The sequence below is a fragment of the Arachis hypogaea genome, chromosome 16 (genome assembly GCF_003086295.3).
Source record: "Arachis hypogaea cultivar Tifrunner chromosome 16, arahy.Tifrunner.gnm2.J5K5, whole genome shotgun sequence".
In the NCBI taxonomy this organism is placed as follows: domain Eukaryota; kingdom Viridiplantae; phylum Streptophyta; class Magnoliopsida; order Fabales; family Fabaceae; genus Arachis; species Arachis hypogaea.
Genome location: NC_092051.1, coordinates 111,797,299 through 111,805,358, shown reverse-complemented (window position 1 = coordinate 111,805,358; position 8,060 = coordinate 111,797,299). Strand labels below are relative to the sequence as shown.

General features: G+C 38.1%; 1 non-coding gene across 1 annotated transcript; it reads right to left on the bottom strand.

Annotated features, from left to right (window-relative positions):
* Positions 1 to 4,633: 4,633 nt before the first annotated feature.
* Positions 4,634 to 4,741, bottom strand: LOC112760658 (small nucleolar RNA R71). Its single transcript, XR_003181088.1, has one exon. It is a non-coding gene; the product is annotated as a small nucleolar RNA R71 (small nucleolar RNA).
* Positions 4,742 to 8,060: the final 3,319 nt, after the last annotated feature.

Genomic DNA, 8,060 nt, shown 5'->3' with positions numbered 1-8,060 from the left:
GCCATTTTAAGGTGCGCTCGTGCGCGGCACACGTAGGGAAGTGGTAGACAAGTACGAAAATTTTTGACAAGTAGGAGTTAATCATTAGCTAGGCAAATTAATCAATACGGCAAGTATTTTATAAAATAAAAAGGTAAATTATCATGCGAACAGAGCAAGTATTTACTATCTGTTTAGGTTCTCAGGTCGATGAGTCGTCTGGTCATGAGTAGAACCTTCTTAGGTTACCCGCATTCCATGTTCTAGGTATTTCCTTGCCGTTGAGTCTTTCGAGCTTGTAGGCACCTTTTCCGAGCACCTCTTTAATCCTCTAGGGACCTTCCCAATTTGCTGCCAGCTTCCCTTCCCCCGGGGTCGGCACACCGACGTCGTTGCTTCGTAGGACGAGGTCTCTTTCCTCGAAATCTCTTCTGAGGACTTTAGTGTTGTAACGTAGGGCTATTCTTTGTTTTAACGCCGTTTTTGATAAGTGAGCCATCTCCCTTGTCTCCTCCACCAGGTCCTTTTTCACCGCTTCGTTCACACCTGCGAGCAGTAGCCGGGGGCTTGGCTCGCCGATTTCGACGGGTATCTGATGAGCGGATAATTTATACACTTTTTGGCATTGTTTTTAGTATGTTTTTAGTAGGATCTAGTTACTTTTAGGGATGTTTTCATTAGTTTTTATCTTAAATTCACATTTCTGGACTTTACTATGAGTTTGTGTATTTTTCTATGATTTCAGGTATTTTCTGGCTGAAATTGAGGGACTTGAGCAAAAATCAGATTCAGAGGTTGAAGAAGGACTGCTGATGCTGTTGGATTCTGACCTCCCTGCACTCAAAGTGGATTTTCTGGAGCTACAGAACTTGAAATGGTGCGCTTCCAATTGCGTTGGAACGTAGACATCCAGGGCTTTCCAGCAATATATAATAGTCCATACTTTGGCCAAGAATAGACGACGTAAACTGGCATTCAACGCCAGCTCTCTGCCCAATTCTGGCGTCCAGCGCCAGAAAAGGATCCAAAACCAGAGTTGAACGCCCAAACTGGCACAAATACTGGCGTTCAACTCCAAGAAGGACCTCTACACGTGCAGCACTCAAAGCTCAGCCCAAGCACACACCAAGTGGGCCCCGGAAGTGGATTTATGCATCAATTACTTATTTCTGTAAATCATAGTGACTAGTTTATTATAAATAGGACCTTTTACTATTGTATTAGACATCTTTGGACGCCTAGTTCTTAGATCAGAGGGGCTGGCCATCTCGGCCATGCCTGGACCTTCACTTATGTATTTTCAACGGTAGAGTTTCTACACTCCATAGATTAAGGTGTGGAGCTCTGCTGTTCCTCAAAGATTAATGCAAAGTACTACTGTTTTCTATTCAATTCATCTTATTTCGCTTCTAAGATATTCATTCGCACTTCAACCTGAATGTGATGAACGTGACAATCATCATCATTCCCTATGAACGCGTGCCTGACAACCACTTCCGTTCTACCTTCGACTGAATGAGTATCTCTTAGATCTCCTAATGATGGCGGCATTCAAGAGAATCCGGAAAGTCTAAACCTTGTCTGTGGTATTCCGAGTAGGATTCAATGAATGAATGACTGTGACGAGCTCCAAACTCGCGATTGCAGGGCGTTAGTGACAGACGCAAAAGGATAGTAAATCCTATTCCAGCATGATCGAGAACCAACAGATGAATAGCCGTGCTGTGACAGGGTGTGTTGACCATTTTCACTGAGAGGATAAGATGAAGCCATTGACAAGGGTGATGCCTCCAGACGATTAGCCGTGCCGTGACAGGGCATTGGATCATTTTCCCGAGAGATGACCGAAAGTAGCCATTGACAGTGGTGATGTATCACATAAAGCCAGCCATGGAAATGAGTAAGACTGATTGGATGAAGATAGCAGGAAAGCAGAGGTTCAGAGGAACGAAAGTATCTCCATTCGCTTATCTGAAATTCTCACCAATGAATTACATAAGTATTTCTATCCCTATTCTATTAATTATTATTCGAAAACACCATTATCAATTTATATCTGCCTAACTGAGATTTGCAAGGTGACCATAGCTTGCTTCATACCAACAATCTCTGTGGGATTCGACCCTTACTCACGTAAGGTATTACTTGGACGACCCAGTGCACTTGCTGGTCAGTTACACGGAGTTGTGAACCATGGTCTTGGCATCATGTTTTTGGCGCCATTTCCAGGGAAAGAAAGAGCAATGAATTTTACATAATTAAAGTGTAATCACGATTCCGCGTACCAAGTTTTTGGCGCCGTTGCCAGGGATTGTTCGAGTTTGGACAACTAACGGTTCATCCTGTTGCTCAGATTAGGTAATTTTCTTTTTGTTTTGTTTTCAAAAAAAAATGTTTTCAAAAATAAATTATTCTATGGCTTCAAAATTTTTAAGAATGAATTCTAGTGTTTCATGAAGCATGTTGAAGCCTGGCTGGCTGTAAAGCCATGTCTCAATTCTTATACTCAAAGAGAAGAGCTTCTTTATCTTTCTTAGCCAATTGGCTGTTGAATGTAAGGAATGTCAGGCGTGTCATGTCTGAGTTACATACTAAAGCTTGGCTGGCTATTAAGCCATGCCTGACCCTTTGATTGGAGCTTTAGAGCATAAGATTCATGGAATTCATATTAAAAATTTTGGAATCCTTAATTTTCTTTTTCTAAATAATTTTCGAAAAAAAAACCAAAAAAATCATAAAATCATAAAAATCAAAAAATATTTTTGTGTTTCTTGTTTGAGTCTTGAGTCATGTTATAAGTTTGGTGTCAATTGCATGTGCATATTGCATTTTTTCGAAAATTCATGCATTCATAGTGTTCTTCATGATCTTCAAGTTGTTCTTGGTAAAGTCATCTTGTTTGATCTTTGCATTTGCATGTTTTGTGTCTTTTCTTATTTTTCATATGCATTCTTGAATTCTTAGTGTCTAAGCATTAAAGAATTCTAAGTTTGGTGTCTTGCATAATTAAAAATTTTTTCAAAATTGTGTCTTTGATGTTCATCTTGACATTCATAATGTTCTTGGTGTTCATCTTGACATTCATAGTATTCTTGCATTCATCACATGTTTTGATCTAAAAATTTCATGCATTGCATCATTTTTCTTGTTTTTCTCTCTCATCATAAAAATTTCAAAAATCAAAAAAATATCTTTCCCTTTTTCTCTCATAAATTCGAAAATTAGATTTGACTTTTTCAAAAAAATTTTAAAATCTAGTTGTTTTCATGAGTCAAATCAAATTTTCAATTTAAAAATCCTATCTTTTTCAAAAAAATCTTTTTCAAAAATCAAATCTTTTCCCTTTTTCTTAGTTATTTTCGAAAATTCCAAAAATATTTTTCAAAAATATTTTTCTTAATTTTATATAATAATTTTCGAAAATAACAATAACAATTAATGTTTTGATTCAAAAATTTCAAGTTTGTTACTTGCTTGTTAAGAAAGATTCAAACTTTAAGTTTTAGAATCATATCTTGTGATTTCTTGTAAATCAAGTCATTAATTGTGATTTTAAAAATCAAATCTTTTTCAAAACTAATTTCTATCATATCTTTTCTAAAATATCTTCTTATCTTACCTTTTTCAAAAAGTTGGTTTCAAAATATCTTTTCCAACTTCCTAACTTCTTATCTTTTCAAAATTTGTTTCAACTAACTAACTAACTTTTTTTTGTTTCTTAACTTTTTCAAAACTACCTAACTAACTCTCTCTCTCTAATTTTCGAAAATATCTTCCCTCTTTTTCAAAAATTTCTTTTTAATTAACTAATTATTCTTATTTTTATTTTTGATTTTAAAAATTTTCGAAAAATACTAACATTTTTCAAAAACCATTTTCGAAAATCACTAACTCTTTTTTCAAAAATATTTTTCGAAAATTCTCCCTCTCCCATCTTATTCTATTTATTTATTTATCTACTAACATCTCATCTCACATCTCTACCCTCCTCACAGTTGTGTTTTTTCCATTCCATTACATTCTTTATCTCCCTTTTTTCTTTCACTCACAAAGGAATCCCTATACTGTGGTATAAAGGATTTCTATTATTATTATTTTTCTGTGCCCTCTTCTTTGTCATATGAGCAGGAGCAAGGATAAGAATATTCTTGTGGAAGCAGATCCAGAACCTGAAAGGACTCTAAAAAGGAAACTAAGAGAAGCTAAAATACAACAATCCAGAGATAACCTTTCAGAAATTTTCGAACAGGAAGAGGAGATAGCAGCCAAAAATAATAATAATGTAAGAAAGATGCTTGGTGACTTTACTGCACCTAATTCCAATTTACATGGAAGAAGCATCTCCATCCCTGCCATTGGAGCAAACAACTTTGAGCTGAAACCTCAATTAATTTCTCTGATGCAGCAGAACTGTAAGTTTCATGGACTTCCATCTGAAGATCCTTTTCAGTTTTTAACTGAATTCTTGCAGATATGTGATACTGTTAAGACTAATGGAGTAGATCCTGAAGTCTACAGGCTCATGCTTTTCCCTTTTGCTGTAAGAGACAGAGCTAGAATATGGTTGGACTCTCAACCTAAAGATAGCCTGAACTCTTGGGATAAGCTGGTCACGGCTTTCTTAGCCAAGTACTTTCCTCCTCAAAAGCTGAGCAAGCTTAGAGCTGATGTTCAAACCTTCAGACAGAAAGAAGGTGAATCCCTCTATGAAGCTTGGGAAAGATACAAATAGTTGACCAAAAAGTGTCCTTCTGACATGCTTTCAGAATGGACCATCCTGGATATATTCTATGATGGTTTATCTGAGCTATCAAAGATGTCATTGGATACTTCTGCAGGTGGATCCATTCACCTAAAGAAAATTCCTGCAGAAGCTCAAGAACTCATTGACATGGTTGCTAATAACCAGTTCATGTACACTTCTGAAAGGAATCCTGTGAACAATGGGACGCCTATGAAGAAGGGAGTTCTTGAAATTGATACTCTGAATGCCATATTGGCTCAGAATAAAATATTGACTCAGCAAGTCAATATGATCTCTCAGAGTCTGCATGGAATGCAAGCTGCATCCAACAGTACTCAAGAGGCTTCTTATGAAGAAGAAGCTTATGATCCTGAGAACCCTGCAATAGCAGAGATGAATTACTTAGGTGAACCTTATGGAAACACCTAGAACTCATCATGGAGAAATCATCCAAATTTCTCATGGAAGGATCAAAAGCCTCAACAAGGCTTTAATAATGGTGGAAGAAACAGGTTCAACAATAATAAACCTTATCCATCATCCACTCAGCAACAGACAGAGAACTCTGAACAAAATACTTCTAATTTAACAAACTTAGTCTCTGATCTATCTAAGGCCACTGTAAGTTTCATGAATGAAACAAGGTCTTCCATTAGAAATTTGGAAGCACAAGTGGGCCAGCTGAGTAAAAGGATCACTGAAATCCCTCCTAGCACTCTCCCAAGCAATACAGAAGAAAATCCAAAAGGAGAGTGCAAGGCCATTGACATAACCAAAATGGCTGAACCCAAAGAGGAAGTGGAGGACGTGAATCCCAAGGAGGAAGACCTCCTGGGACGTCCAGTGATCAATAAGGAGCTTTCCTCTGAGGAACCAAAGGACTCTGAGGCTCATCTAGAGACCATAGAGATTCCATTGAACCTCCTTATGCCCTTCATGAGCTCTGATGAGTATTCCTCTTCTGAAGAGAATGAGGATGTTACTGAAGAGCAAACTGCCAAGTTTCTTGGTGCAATCATGAAGCTGAATGCCAAATTATTTGGTATTAAAACTTGGGAAGATGAACCTCCCTTGTTCACCAATGAACTAAGTGATCTGGATCAACTGACATTGCCTCAGAAGAGACAGGATCCTGGAAAGTTCATAATACCTTGTACCATAGGCACCATGATCTTTAAGGCTCTGTGTGACCTTGGTTCAGGAATAAACCTCATGCCCCTCTCTGTAATAGAGAAACTGGGAATCTATGGGGTGCAAGCTGCTAAAATCTCATTAGAGATGGCAGACAATTCAAGAAAATAGGCTTATGGACAAGTAGAGGATGTGTTAGTAAAGGTTGAAGGCCTTTACATCCCTGCTGATTTCATAGTCCTGGATACTGGAAAGGAAGAGGATGAATCCATCATCCTAGGAAGACCTTTCCTGGCCACAGCAAGAGCTGTGATTGATGTTGACAGAGGTGAAATAGTCCTTCAATGGAATGAGGACTCCCTTGTGTTTAAAACTCAAGGATCTCCCTCTGCAACCATGGAGAGGAAGCAGAAAAAGCTTCTCTCAAAGCAGAGTCAACCCAAGCCCCCACAGTCAAACTCTAAGTTTGGTGTTGGAAGGCCACAACCAAACTCTAAGTTTGGTGTTGAACTCCCATATCCAAACTCTAAGTTTGGTGTTGGAGAGTTTCAACAATGCTCTGCATATCTGTGAGGCTCCATGAGAGCCCACTGTCAAGCTATTGACATTAAAGAAGCGCTTGTTGGGAGGCAACCCAATTCTTATTTATCTAACTATATTTTTCTTAGTTATATGTCTTTATAGGTTCATGATCATGTGGAGTCACAAAACAAACAAAAAAATCAAAAAGGGAATCAAAAACAGCAGAAGAAAAATTACACCCTGGAGGAGCATCTGTCTGGCGTTCAAACGCCAGAACAGAGCATGGTTCTGACGTTCAACGCCAGAAATGGCAGCAAATGGGTGTTGAACGCCCAAAATGGGCACCAACCTGGCGCTGAACGCCCAGAGTTGTGTGCAAGGACATTTTACATGCCTAAATTGGTGCAGGGATGTAAATGCCTTGACACCTCAGGATCTGTGGACCCCACAGGATCATCTCAGGATCTGTGGACCCCACAGGATCCCCACCTACCTCATCATCTCTCTTTCCATTCATGATCATCCCTTCTGTTTTCCATTTACCACTCACATCCATACACCCACTACCTTCAAAATTCAACATCTCTTTCCCACCCAATCCCACCCATATGGCTGAATACATACCTCCCTCCATCTCCTCCATATCTTCTTCTTCTTCTTCTATTCCTTCTTCTTTTGCTCGAGGGCGAGCAACATTCTAAGTTTGGTGTGGTAAAAGCATAGCTTTTTTGTTTTTTCATAACCATTGATGGCATCTAAGGCCAGAGAAACCTCTAGAAAGAGGAAAGGGAAGACAAAAGCTTCCATCAAGGGTCTATAGCTTAGTGGTAGAACATTTGACTGCAAATCAAGAGATCCCTGAGATACCTCAGGGGATACATTTTCTTCCACACAATTATTGGAAGCAACTAAGGGTGGAACATCAAGAGTACTCCATCATCCTTCATGAAATCAGAGAAGATCTAAAAGCAATGAGGGAGGAGCAACAAAGACAAGGAAGAGAGATAGAACAGCTCAAGGACATCATTGGTTCCTCAAGAAGAAAACGCCACCATCACTAAGGTGGATTCATTCCTTGTTCTTATTCCTTCTGTTTTTCATTTTCTATGTTATGTGCTTATCTATGTTTGTGTCTTCATTACATGATCATTAGTAATTAGTAACTTTGTCTTAAAGTTATGAATGTCCTATGAATCCATCACCTCTCTTAAATGAAAAATGTTTTAATTCAAAAGAACAAGAAGTACATGAGTTTCGAATTTATCCTTGAACTTAGTTTAATTATATTGATGTGGTGACAATGCTTCTTATTTTCTGAATGTATGCTTGAACAGTGCATATGTCTTTTGAAGTTGTTGTTTAAGAATGTTAAATATGTAGGCTCTTGAAAGAATGATGACTAGGAAACATGTTATTTGACAATCTAAAAAATCATAAAAATGATTCTTGAAGCAAGAAAAAGCAGCAAAGAACAAAGCTTGCAGAAAAAAAAAATATAGGCGAAAAAAAAATAGAAAGAAAAGCAAGCAGAAAAAGCCAAAAGCTCTTAAAACCAAGAGGCAAGAGCAAAAAGCCAATAACCCTTAAAACCAAAAGGCAAGGGCAATAAAAAGGATCCCAAGGCTTTGAGCATCAGTGGATAGGAGGGCCTAAAAGGAATAAAATCCTGGTCTAAGCGGCTAAA